Source organism: Anser anser (assembly GCF_964211835.1).
Source record: "Anser anser genome assembly, chromosome: 8".
In the NCBI taxonomy this organism is placed as follows: Eukaryota; Metazoa; Chordata; class Aves; order Anseriformes; family Anatidae; genus Anser; species Anser anser.
Genome location: NC_139728.1, coordinates 27569574 through 27583796, shown reverse-complemented (window position 1 = coordinate 27583796; position 14223 = coordinate 27569574). Strand labels below are relative to the sequence as shown.

Sequence of the window (14223 nt, the reverse complement as noted above, 5' to 3'; positions counted from 1 at the left end):
GAAATGCTCAAATTAAATGTGGTATAAATCAACACCATTTCACTCACATTAGGACACACCAGTGTAATCCTGCTGAGGACAGTAACCTGAAAATATTTAATGATGTCAACTTTTCAAAGGAAAAATTTCCATGTGTGGAATTTTGAAAGGTTTTTGGTGTTTTTGCAGTTTATTTTTCTTTTGAAAAATCCATTTGCCATCTTTTTTTTTCTTTCTTTTTTTTTTTCAAAAAAAAAAAAAAGGATTATCTGTTAATATTACCCTGTTACAAAATATATTCATAATCCTCATGGCAGTTACTTAGCAAGTCTTAAACCTGTCATTAAAATACCTCCTCTTGTTACTACAATCAGCAGCCTTAATCCACTTCGAGCCTCTAATTTTTTTTTTCTTTTCCCACTTTGTTCCCAAACGGCTTAAACCAAGGTATGACAGGTAGCAAACAATCCCCAATCTAATTACTTGGAAGAAACAAATGAAGGGAAGGAGCATGTTTGTGTGGCAAATTCCTGAGAGTTTGGAAACTAGAGGCCGTAGGAATGTGCCTGGGGAAAATTTTAAACCCACTCCAAAGCTGTGGGTTTGAAAAGTGGTGAATTTAGTCCCTGGGGGGCATCAATGGGGAGCGGTGGTGCCAAAAGAGGGGGCGGCCACGAGCAGCTCCAGACGTGCAGCGCCAGCCCTGGGGTGGGGACAATTCGCGTGGTCCTCCATGGGAGGATGCTCATGGGCTGGATCCAGCACAGCAAGCACCAAGCTTTACCTGGAAAGTGTTTGGAAGCATGGTGAAGCTTGGCAGCACCCTAATGGCTCTGAGGACCAGATTCCCCGTGAAATCCCAGCTCAGGAAGCTGTGGGTATGTGCTGGTGAGCAGGAGGATGAGCGGTGGGAAGCAGAGAGGACCACATTGCTGGAGAAGGGCGTGTGAGTATTGGCAATAAAAGGTCGGTACCAGGATGCTGATTCATAGGGAGGAAAAAAAGAAAGAAAAAAAAGAAAGAAAAAAAAAAAGAAGACAAAAAAAAAAAGATGTTGAATTAAAGACAAGCAGAAGAAATGCAGCATCTTGGCACTACAGTTTTCCAGGAAGGGGAGGAATAAGGCGTTGGTGTTTCAATGGGACACAGCACCAAGCACAGGTTAAACACATCAGGCAGATCCCACTCGCTTGAAGCTCAGAGCTTGTTCAGGACCCGACCCCATCCCAAAAGAGCATCTCCAGAGAGGGGTATCCATAACCGCTCACAGCATGTGCAGTCTGTGAAAGCTTGGAGGGGCAAACAAGAGCTCACTTTCATGCTCCCTGAAGACCTCGGGCTGTCCTGGGAGCTGCTGGGTAAACACGGTGCTGATGTGAAATCAGATATCATCTGTACAAAACCCTTCAGAAGATAATTAGGCTGAACTGGGACTTTTAAAAGGCATTAAGTGTATGAACTTTTCGATCTTAAACAATGCCACCATGACTACTCTGGGAATAAAGCACTGTGGCCCTTCTTGGAGATCATGTGTTAAAGTTGTCTTGTTAGCAGGGAGACACTAATGTAATAAAGGAAAGCTTTGTGGCCTGGAACAGCTGGGCTTTTCTAACTGCTTGCCTAAATGTGGGTGATTAATGACCAAAATGCATCCTTGCTGAATGGCATTGAGAGCCTGGTATGGAGGTATTTCATGGCATTTTCCTTTTCCCATTTTTGTAAGAGATTTATTGGAAACAAAGATCCATTGATGTAAAGTCGTTACAGATACGCAAAGTGAATATTGTATTACTGCCTATCTGATGGGTGACAATAATCTTACATTGTTGTTGCATATTTTTTGCTTTAGGACCTAAAGATGCTCAAAAAAAACACCCCACTTGGTGCTGTTGAGACTGGAGCAACTCGAAAATTTTAATAAGATTTGTTGTCATTGTTGTTGGAAAATGCTGCTTCATCCAAACCAAAATGTCTCACAGTGAAATAGTCCCATTAATAATATTTCCATGGGAAAGTTTTCAGAGTTTCTGGGGTCAATTTATAAGTGGAGAAGGATCTAAATGAGAACCCTGATCTTCTCAATCTGAAAACAGATGTTTCAATGGCAACAATAACAACAACAACTACAAAAAACATTTTGGGGTTTGAAAAGTTTGGTTCTTGTTCCACACCAGAATGAAAACACATTTCCAGACCTCAGAAACCTTCGTGGAAGTGCACTGCTGATTTCTGGCTGCCTCTGCCAGAAACTTCATGGCCTGTTGGAGACAGCTCTGGCATGTGGGCCCTTGGCTGTTCCGGCCACACTGTGGCCACCTGCCCCACTCTTGGACTTTGATAGGGATATCACCCATCCTTCGTCCTTTGCTGCTCTTTGCATGCCTCCCCTGCTTTCCCAGAAGCCTCCAGAAAAGCAGAATAGCTGCCTGAAGTCTCACATTGCTTTTCTTCACCCGTGTTCAAAGTTGTTCACAAAGAATAATAATAATAGTAAAGTCTCCTTTGGGCCACAGAGCAGCCATCTGGGAGAGGTGTAATGTTCTGGTAGCATGGGAAGCGAGACTCCATCACCTTAAAAAACACAAAGTTTATAATCTGGTTATCAGGAGTGCATGGGAAAGCTGAAGTCAAAGGCTAGAAGACACTGCAATAGATGCCCTAATTGCCTGGCAGACACTTCCGATATCTTTGTTGCTTCAGGTGCAGGCTTGTGTCTCACCCATCACTGCTGCATCATAAATGGTTTGGGTACTTGGCTAATAGGTGGTAGCTGGACAGGATGAGAGGACATTGCTCCGGCCAGGGAAGGTACACCTTTTATTTACCCAACTATCTCACTTCCAGACACATTTTTTTTTTTTTCCCCTCAGCCAACATGTTGGCTTTTGTCATTCATCAGACCCTGGGATTGTTTTCCCTAACATCCCCTTAAGAAGGATATATTTTTCAAAATACTGCCATTCCATTCACTGAAACAGGGTTTGATGTGGCTACTTCAAATCAAAACCATGAGCTTTCCTCTCCTCACACCCACTGACTTAAAACCTGCCCCCAGTGCCAGTGGTTCAGAACTATCCAAATAAAGTAGTTGCTTTAAGGACTGTTTGCTTTTCCTCTCAGACTCCTTCTCCCGACGTTATATTGTTTGTGGAAAAAGAGTTCTCTGGGTGGGTCACTTAGCTGTCGTGGTTAAGAAGCTGTATTTGAAGTCTGGTTCTGTGCAGAAGGAAAACATGTCAAAACGGCCTTGGAAATACAGTTCACTTCTTTTCCCTCCATGTCAGGATGTTACCTTTTTCCCTCCATGAAACAGCTCTTTCCCATGAAAAATAGCATCGTGAGGACATTCGCTGAGTGGCTCCAAAATGCAGTGAACATAACCCTCTTTTCTTAGTGGGAAAACAAATTACTTCTTGAATAAAGCCGCCTCAAACTTTGCTTGAGCACCTACTCCTGAATATCTTTATACCAAGGAAACACGCTTAATTATTCTTGAGTAATTTTGCTTGCTGGACTGCAATCCCTCAAATTAATGCTATGTGGGATTTCGTTGATGATGTCGTTTTTTCATTTGAAATGATGCCAAGGAGCAGGTTCCCCTCTTCCATCTTCCCCCCTCCACCTTTGACTTTAAAGCAGATTCTCTGTTCCTTACATAAACACTCCTCCAAGATACTTTTACAGAGTGGCATGTGCACCATGAGCCAGAAATGGCATTAATGCATTTTTCTTCTGTAGCTTTGGCATGACGTGCATCTAATGTGAATGTGTGTTGCCTCGGAGAATGCTCTGTTTTATATTCTTGCATCTGATTTTGTGCAGCTGGGAAGCCACGTTTCACAGGTGGTTGGTAAGCTTATTAGATTATTCATAACTGGTTTTATTTCTCTTCTTTCCTTTTTTTTTTTTTTTTTTTAAGTAATTAAAAACATGCGTCAAAGGAGGCCCATGATGATTAGAAGCACTGCTGACATCTATTTCCCGGTTACCTTTTGCTGTTTTCACTCACGTTATACAGAGCCCGGTGCTGGTACTCATACAAGTGTGCCACTTATTCCCGTGGACATGGCTCTGAGCCCACACCAGACAAGCTAGCAAGAAATACGTGCTCTTCCTGTTGGAAATTATTTTATTTTTTTTTAAGAGGAAGCAAACTATATTTATTGGTAGTTTATTAGGTATTTACTTTGTGAGAAACTTCTGCTGGCAAAGAGCAGCAATCACAGTAATAATTACGATAATGATGATGAATGTTTGGCGTCATTTTTTCTGTTGACCCAAAGCAGCGACAAATTCTGGGCATGGAGCAATTCATCTGAGGAAGAGTTCTTGATCTGTAATACTCTTGAAACAGGCACATACAAGAAGAAGGGTAAAAGTACTGAAGGAGTCACTGATGGGGTGAAGTTTTGCCAGCAGAAGAGGCTAGCTCCAGACCCCGGTAACATGAATTCCTGGCTGAAATTCAGGCCAGTCTACCAGGGTGCAACACACAGCTCTGCAAGCCTCCACCGGGATGGTCCCGGCCATGTGTGATCCAGATACCAGCTCTGCATCTCCTCCAGAGGAGGACTCCGGTAGCTCACATGTGGCCTGTTCAGCTTCTGCTTCCCAGAGGAATCGAGGCTGAGTTTTCTGAGGTGTTGAGCTTCGACTGGCTCAAAGTCAGGCTGTGTGTTAGCCTTTTAGATAGTCAGACCCTCAAAAGCTGAGCTGAATTTTATAGAATAATTTCTAGGAATGGAAAGTACTTCACAGATGTATGTCATGAACAGGTTTTTTAAGTCATTTTGTTTATAAAAAAATGGAATACATATGTCCTCAAAACTGGATTTTTAAAGGATTCGTGCATGCAGTGGAAGGAGGAGGGGCACTAAGTTTGATATCAGGAACAGTGGTGGTGACAGGTGGCACCCACAGTGCTGTGGATATACTGCTTTGGCAGAGGCATAGGCACTCGGTAGTCTTCAAAACTCCTGAACCCCTGTCTTCAGGACAGGCTTCAGGAACGAATCCACAAACCCTTGTGCAGGGGATGAGCCAGGACACATATCAGCCGTGGCGATGGGACCTCCTTGCCTTCCTGGGGCACAGAAGCAGCCACTTGCTTGCCTAATCCTGCAGGGCCGAGCAGAGGCACTCACCAGCTGGTCACCCTGCTCCCAAGCATCACCCACCCCCAAAGCAGTGCACACGCTGCTCCAGCAGGAAGATTTGGCTTCCTCTTCCTCGCTGTGGCTAAGTGACAACTGCCTTTCCCTGCTGGATCCCAGTGTCTCCACAGCAGGCCAGTAACTCCCTCCTTTTCCCCAGCTCTTCTGCTGCTAAATAAGTCAGATGATGAAAAGCTTTGTTTTGAAATGTTCCTGGCTTATTTGTGCCCTTCACGCACCGCAGTTTTCTGCATTGTCTCCTTCTCCGCCTTCAGGTCATTTCTTATACACAGGAAACAAGAACAGGATGGCGAAGCTTGCATGAAATATCTCTTCTTGCCTGGGAGAAAACACAGACTGCTGACTCAGGCTACGCACACAAACAGTCCAAACACTGCAAAATATATAACCCCACGGCTCCTCCAGCTGCGCGTGTTCCCACATGAACCGTCTGCCATGCCGCGTTTGCACAATCAGCCACTTCAGACATCACCCACCTTGAAGATCTTCGAAAATGTCAGGGAAAAAAAAAGACTTGAAAAATGTTTGGGAAGGCAGAGGGTGGCTGAGGTTGAGTACACACTTACACCTAGCCTCACCCTAACAGAAGTCGGAGTTGCAAAATGTGCTGCCTGCGTGGCAAATGTCCCTTTCGTCACGTCTGATGGGTACGCAGGCACCGGTGGAGACTGCCACGAGCTGTGCTCCTCAGTGACCTTTCCCTCGCAGCCGGATATGAACTTCTTTGCTTCATCCTGACATCTGCGAGCAATCTGAGGCAGCTCCGTGCCACACGGCTTGGTTTTGAAATGTTTCAGTGAGGAAAGCTTGCATGGGATGAGCCGAGCAATGTTTTCCAGTTTGCCCACAGGTCTCACCTCTGGTTCCAATCACTTCGTGGAAACCAAAAGCATGTCTATTGTGTCGGGAAAGGCGGATGGATGATCAGAGGGGAAGCCAGATTTACTCGGCTATTCCCTCTCTACCCCTCCAGGGCTCTTCAAACTTATCCAAATTCCTCCTTCTCAAGTGAGGAAGGCTGGGAGGGCTTCATTAAGTAGCCATGGAAACACCTAAGGAAAAGGAGCAGCCTAACAGCTGACTTACATGGAAGTGAGGCAACAAATCTGGCTTTCATCAGGGCAATCTGGAGTCATTCTGGAATTTTATTTTGCAAATACTGGTCTCCTTGCCCCAGAGTTACCAGCATTCCCAGCTGAAGGTCCAGTCCTCCTTTTCCACTCATGGGCTTGGCATTTGGAGACATTTCCCGGAGCCTAAGGAGAGGAGGACAGCGCGTACAGGGCTGTCTGCGATGGCCCACATAGCCCACGGAGGCCGCTGACAGTGTCACTCCTAAGAACAAGCTTTGTTGGCTTAATCAAGGCCAGATTTCCTGGCAGGGCTGGGTTCCTGCAGGCAGCACATCCAGCCTGCCCGGATGCATCCCATCCGGCGTACGCTGTCCCCATCCATACCCTGCCTGCCTCTACCACCAGTAATGATGCTCCTACTGATACCGGGAATAAAACTGACTAACCTCACTGAGATCAGGCTTCCTTCTGCTCAGAGCAGTTTTGAAAATTCCACCGTGGTTGTCCCACCTCCTTGGTCAGGGGGTTCCCCCCACAATGCTGTCGCCTCCTTTGCCTGCACAGGAGGTGGAGGTGGCTTGCAGCCCTCCCAGCTGCACCGCACTGACTTTTCCTCGAGCACGAATCTGCCCCAAGGTTCTGCTGCAGCCTTGAGCTACTGGAAGCTGTTGGGTAGACCTCATGCTCCTCTCGTGTTTCAGTCCTAGGTTGCTCGTCTTTTGCAACTTGAGCTCAACTCGAGTGGTAGAAAACACAGGAAAAAAAGCTTTCTCTTCCCTTCTCCACTCCTCTCCCTCGTGGGCACTGATGCTCACCCACATTTCCCAAGTGCTTTCTCTGCTCTGTTTTCATGGAGTCAAGGAAGCGACTCGCTCCTTGGGATTTACATGCCTTTGAGGTAATGGCTGAGCAGCTTTGAGAGATGAATCCTGCTCTCTGTTGCTGGCTTTGTGGCTAGCTTGGCAGACCATGGGAGTGGGATTTTGCAGCTCGAATTCTGCAGCCTTTTTGTGTCGCTGCCTGAGCTGACACCTTTCCTTTGAAATGGAGAAGGTGGCAAGTGGTTTTTATCCAGTATCTTGAGCCTTAATCCAACTTTTGCAAGGGATTCAGGATTTTTGTGGGCAGTTTCTTTTTTTTTTTTTTTTAATCCCTCCCCTGACCCACTTTGCTGCTGTGCTTGGATAAATAATTTCTGCAGGGTAGGAAGTGCAGCCAAAGTAAGTAGCTTAATGTCTTTTCTCAGTAAAAAATCACAAAAATTATCAGTCTCAGATTCACTTCAGCAGTAAATTAAAACTATCACAAACAAAAACTGCATAAAAAGCCTGGCTCCAAAGTGGTTAGTACCTTCCTGCTTTAAGTATGCTCATGCAATATACAGTTGTGCTTTCAGCTGGAGTACAAAGGCAAAGCTGGTGTTAAATCTGGATGCGGTTTTCACCCAAACTTCACCCAGTGGCCTCATCAGTCTCGTATGATCAATTTGTCCCATGTTGTCCTTGTAGAGCTGAATGCAAAAGGCAGTGATAGAAGATGCCATATCACATTATTTTCTGGGGTAATCCTGGAAGCGGAGGGAGATGCTACTGCCTGCTAATCCAGGCAGCTTGCAGAGCAGAGGCTGTAATATCTCAGCGTTTGCTTTTGACGCCCAGAGACACCTCACCTCTACTGAGTAGAGTGGGATGGGATTCATCTCCCGGTGCACGGCATCTCCCCCTGCAGCTAAACAACCCAGCATGTCCTTACCTAAGCCTTTTGCAAAGAGAAAACCAACAGGATCCGGCCATCTCTGAAATGGCACCACATGTAGAGGCACTCTGTGCTTTCCTTCCCCTTCCAGCCCTCTGCCTTTTTCCATTTGGTCCTTAGGTGGTGTCATTACGAGGTTGTTTTTTTTTTTTCTTGTGAATGTTAGAACTGGTCACCAGATACTCTAATCCCCCACGGCCGTTACCTGATCGTTTCTGCACACACTGCCGGGACTCTGAAGTTTCTCATCTGTAGATCTTAAGAAGCCTGAAGTTATGTCTTTCTTTGCTGGCTCCAGATAATCAGGTAAAGCTTTGTCCATGCCCCAAGGACGCATAATAAAATAAACAGAGAAATTCAGATAAACTGGAGGAAAAACATAACCTCAAACTCATGTTTGGTTAATGTAAACAATGTTGACATTTTCACTTGTCATTAAATTTCATCTGATTCACTGTGTTGTCCTACCTTGCCTGTATGACACTAAAAACCATTACGGTATTTTTTAGTACCTTAAGCCAATCTGGTAAGGAAATTTCAGTTCTTCTCATCCACACTTGTGGTTAAAAATCCCTCCTCCTTAATGGAAAAGACTGTGAAACACTTACTCATCTGCCCCAATAAAAGCCTTTCTGAGGATGAAAGGGAAAAGGGGGGAGTAATGGTTTCCAGCACTCACCAGATCAATTAACCAGATTTTCATACAAAATTTTAATTCATTGTATAATTTTAATCCTAGAGAACTGATCCGGGTAGGATGGTGCTTGCGGTCATATATCACACATGCACCAAATGCTGTTCAGAACAACAATCGCACAGAATTTACCAGGGGTTACCTTGCCCTTAGCTATTTCTTGCGTCCACTTACTGACATACGGATATATTGATATATCCACATATATATATTGCAAATCCCCTTGAGCATCATCTGCCCACCACCCTGGTGCTCCCAGAACGGCAGCAGAGAGAAACGACCTAAGGGGCCCTCCATGTCCTCTTGAACAGGGTCCTTGGGGTTTATCCTTCGGGTTTGGAACCCCCTCCATGGGGTCCAGTGCATTTGGGCCCCTCGAGGGTTAGGATTTTGCAGGTCCTTGGGTGAAGAGGATGCCTGGTGAGCACCAGGCAGGTGCAGAGCGTGGTGGGCTCCATCCTGGGGCCAGCCTCCTCCTTCCCACGGCTGCGTGCTCACTGCTCCATCAGCACAGATTTATTTCCATGCTCGATTTGTAGGAATAAAAGAGCCAGATAAGAAATATGTTTTTAATACTAATGTCACCAATGAATGCTGAGGATCTTGATATCAGCCATTAAGTAAAAGCAGGGGTGGAATGAGCATCATTTGTCTGTTGCCAGCTTCTCTCAACTGGCTTTCATTTAGATGAGGAAAAAAAAATCATTGCTATCCAGGTAATAGTGAAATATATTTGTTGTCAGCAACAGGTCAAAATGCAGAGATACATTATTCTCAGCAAGCTGACTTCACATTTTCTGAGCTAAATGCTGGATCCTTTTCCTCAATTATTCACATATGTTTTCTGGTTTAATAATAACCCACATGCTGTCTCCCAAAGAAAGCTTGCAATTTACAGGCTTCATGATCTTCAACCAGAACACACGCATCTGTTCGGCCATTTCTTGTTCCAGTGGCTGAGCCAGTGAACTACAGAGATGACATTAAGAAAGGTGCCAGTATGAAGTGCATCCTGATAAAATATATATATATATATAAATAATAATAAAAAGAGATTGCAAGTGAGAAAAGTTGTAATGTCACAGCTTCAGCAGAGAGACCTAAATAAGAAACAAAGCAAGCCTGATGGTCACAGTGTAATAGCTAACCGATGTTTTCCCCCAGCACAAAAACACTCCATCATTCAGCATGTTTGGAGGCGTCTGCCACTGTGTTCCAGCACAACATACTGCATTCCACTGTGAAATAGCATATATGTAACCTTACATGACAAATGGCCATGCTTGCTGCTTAGCAAGTGCTCAGAGACTTTGATGTAGAGTTTTGTTTGGTGCGCGGCATGTGACAGCAGCATTGCTTGGGTAAACAAGTATGTGCTCTGGTCTGAACAAACACGTTGCTTCTGCTGCAAGTGCTGGAGCTGCATGGCAGATGTCTATCCTTCCTTCTCGTTCTCCCTCTTTCTTCCACCCTCCGCCTCAGCCCTTCTGCAAAGCAGATTACTCCTCTGCCCACAGAGATCTGGACTGTTTTTCTATCAGCTCTGTTGAGGCGTTTTCTTTCCCCATTCAATTCTGCGTGGGTGCAAGAGTTCGTTCACCTTCAGAACAGCAAAGGAAAAACTGAAACAGCAAACGTGAGCTTGCCTGGGGTAATGCCTCTTTGTGCGCCGCAGAGGAGTCACCACACAAACAACGATCAGAGCCACAGTCAGCTCCTACAGCAGGTCTGTAACAGCGGTGCTATGGGGTCTGTTACCCCATCTTATAAAGCGTAATGCTCCTGAGGGTGGAGTTTGTCTAGGAGAAAGGGATTTCAGTCACAGTATTCGCATGGAAGCAGAAAGGTGGTAAAGTCTCCTCCTCATGTCATCGTTCACCTCCCGTTTTCAGCTCCCTGGCAGCAGGGAGGTGCCAGCTCAGGAGACACCTCTGTGATGGGTGACGTTGTGCTCGCTGGTGTTACAAATCCTCTTGTCAGGCTTTGGATCCAGAAACTGGGCTGTTCACCGGTGGGGGTTTCGGTTTCCGATAGAAAAAACAAACGTTTTGAAAACACAGATGGTGTTCGTGTAACCAAACCCCACGTCCTCCCTGGAAAAAAGTTCAGTGGAAGATTTTTGAGCAGCACCAAATACACTTCCAGCCACAATGGCTGAGCGATCCCCCAAAGATGAAAGACCAAGGAGCTTTGGGTTCCCCTCCTCCTGTGCATCACCTCTTGGTGAAGCCTGGGCAGTCAGGCATTAAACAGTGTCCTGCCCACACTCTCCAAGTGATCACTTTCAAGTGTAACGCAGTAAAACCTCATATGATTTCCATATGTCCTGCTGCCGGAATATTTTGCAACTGATTCACGATGGAAAAAAAAAAAAAACAACTTATAAACACATTATCTTGACAGGAGCAATTCTTGAAGTAGTAGGACATACAATAGCAGAGACTTTGAAAGGAGGTCATTATTATCCAGTAGCGTTTTTCACTGGATGGCTATGAAATTTATGTCAATGAGTCACATCCTTTGAAAAGAAAGACTGGAAAGTGCCATGTAGGACAGGTGAGCTCCTCCCCGAGCCTCCCCATGACTATTTAGCTCCGGAGCTGTTTGCAGCCCTGCCAGCAAGGCTATTAGCTGAACAAGCCACAGATCCAGATGCCTCGGCTGGGAAAGAAAATGATCCAAGCTTCGCCATATGGGTTTTGCTACAGCTGCGGCCGCAAGTGCTGACTCCTTTGCTGGAGGATGCAGAGGGGCCAGATGGAAAGAAAAGCAGCACCGCCACTGCTGCCCACAAAACTGGACGGTTCAAGGCAGCCGGCGGTGAAACGGCACACATATTTCTGACAGCACATAACTGGCCATGGGAGCACGGCTCTGGGGGCGATGCGGCACTTGGGAGCTTCCAGGGTTGTGCACAGGATGCAGAAGCCTCAAGGTCTGCCAGTCTGGGCCTCCCGGCTGTTCCCTGCTAGGCTGGAAGCTGTTTATTTAATGTGAGGACATCTCCATCCTATGTGCTAGGACTGGTTTTGATGCTTAGGATTCTCTCTCTCTCTTTATTTAATTTTTTTTATACTTCAAAATAATGACCTGTTTCTGGGTGACCACCCAGACTCTGTAGGACCTGCTTTCTGGAGAAGGCTGAGCACAAGTTCCTCTGCACACCCCTGCCCAGAGGAGATGCTCACCTCCCCAAAGCAAGACATTTCAAAAGTAACCATTGTGCCCAGCCTGGAATTATCCACAAATAACAATCCTAGCATTACATATAAGTTCAAAGCAGATCCAAATCTGAATGACTGATCTAGCTGGAAATCCTGTACACCTACCCGAGTAGGGTAGGCAGGTTTCAACTGTGTCCTGCAGATTTCTCGGCTTCCCATGAAGAAATTTTGTTACTGCTTAAGTTGGCGAATCCATGGAAAGACCCCTCCTTTACATCTGTCCATATATTTGCTTCCCATCTTATGGAAGTGCATGCCTATCTTTAGACAGGGAATCTGAAAGATAACTAAAGCTAGTGGGGAAATAATACTGCATTAACTGCTCAAAACATCTGAGAGGTGCTGGGCAGATTGTGTGTTTTCAGCGTGAAGGCTGGTTCAGCTCTTTGTGAATTTGTAGTAAATCAGCACTTCATAATAAGAACAAATGTTTCATTCTCACTTAAAAATTACTACAGTTAGAAGCTTGTAATGTGTAGTTTTCATGCAGGGGTTACATGACGGGAACTTAAATCTGTTCCATTTTCATCTGTAATTTAAAACGTGTCATTTTGATCGATGAATTAGTAAAGGAACCCAGGATAATTTTGAAACTACCAGCTTAGTAAAGTTGCCTGACCTTGCAAATAACCTTTTCAGTTTAGAAGCCTTTAATAGCTTAACTATTAGCTAATCTCCTGGGAAACTTTTTCCCTGGGCAAAACTAGTATGGAAATATAACACCAGTAATAAGGTTTCCATCTTTCTTCTATCTTGATCTTTTTAATTAATTGCCACTCAGTAAAAACATAGACTGGGAGGCAGGGGATAAAAATCTTTGCAAGGGGAGGGCAGGAGTTAACTGCAGACTGTTTCTGTCCTTTACCTGCCCTTCTTGCATAGATTCATTAGGTGCTGAAAGATATTAGCAATTGTTAAGGTACAACTGCTGCTTGATTGTTTGACTCTTTTGGCTGAAAGCTGTGAAATCGATCATTTTGTTATGGAAAAAAGCCGCTCAGTGCCTACCAGGAGCAAACATTTTAAAGACTTGAATGCTTTGTAGAGCACCTCAGCAGGCCCCTGGGAGCTTTTGTGTTACAGTCGTGTTGGTGCTGGTTCTTGGGTTTTGTGGGTTATTTCTGGAAAAGGTTTTTCCAAAGTTTTTTTTTTTTTTCCAATGGCAGCCAAGGACTGCAAATATTTGATTTGCCAGAATAAAAGCAAAGAACAGAGTGAAGAGGACAAGGTGGAAGTTCAAGGCCCAGGTGACACATGGACTAGCATCTAGTCCAAAACAGGCCTTAAGTTCCTGAGCATCTTATTTAGTTTATTTTCCCAAAGTTTATATTTTATGCATTTTATCTGGCCCTCTAAAAGAAGTACTACACTGAATTGTTGGGTGGTTCTCACTATTTCCTTACTCAGTGGATGAAGGGGTTCAGGGTTATCATTTTACTTTATCTGCATCTTTTTCCATGCTATTTGGGGAAAAAAAAATAAATTAATTTTCTAGGCCAGCATGGTGATAACCCTTGCATTGCTTTAGCTCTGCCAGCCCAGCTCCAGACTCAGCTGACCCTCTTTACAGTAAGGACAGGGGCACCACCATGCCAAGCACCCAGGGAAGATATGGATATCTGTAGTGCTTCAGGTGCTGCTTTCCCCACTCTCTTTCACCCTATTAACCTTATTAACTGTTGCTCTTCCACTAAAAAGTAACTAGAGTCAAGTAACTGAAATGAAAGGTCCTTTCAAACAACAGACAGGAATATTTCTGGTTTTTTAAAAGTTGTGGGTGTTTCGTTGTTGTTGTTGTTGTTTTTGTGGGGTGTGTGTGTGTGTGTGTGTATTAGTTTTGGGGAGGGCACGGCTTGAAGATCTCAGTGAAATCTTCACTTACTTGCAAGCATCTTTTGCTGGGATAAAGATCATCAACCAGACAGGTTGAAGGCACAATTTATGAAGTTATGTCTCCTGGATGAAGTCCTAGAGTTTTGGTGCAAGTGAACACAGCCACGGGTCTTCCCTTGGGCTTATCTTTAACCCCTAAAGTTTACTCTGCAGGTCTGCGCTTCAAGCTTTTTGGCTACATGAGTGAGGTTAGGCCCCTATCTCTGTGCCAGTGACACAACCAGCATCTGCTCTGGCACCGCGTGTCTACGCTATTGATCTCCAACCACCTCCTTCCCTGCTGAGACTGTGCAGACACGCACCGCATGTGATTGACTGCGCGCGGGGTCCTGCTCTGCGGGCTCTGTTTTTACTGAAAATGAGCTTCATCCTTGCTCGGCGACTGGTGTTGCCTGGTGACCTTTGAACCAGCACTTAAGCCCCTGGAGCAC

General features: G+C 45.1%; 1 long non-coding RNA gene across 6 annotated transcripts in view; it reads right to left on the bottom strand.

Moving 5' to 3' along the window:
* Positions 1-232: 232 nt before the first annotated feature.
* The window catches only part of LOC310903429, a 334064-nt gene continuing 320073 nt past the window's right edge, over positions 233-14223 (bottom strand). For 2 of the 6 annotated variants that reach the window (XR_014587520.1, XR_014587521.1), the window contains one exon: positions 2391-10768. This is a non-coding gene — a long non-coding RNA (uncharacterized lncRNA). Of the gene's footprint in view, positions 1331-2390; positions 10769-14223 lie in introns of those variants that run through there. The other 4 variants (XR_014587518.1, XR_014587519.1, XR_014587522.1 and 1 more) reach the window with 4 other exon arrangements.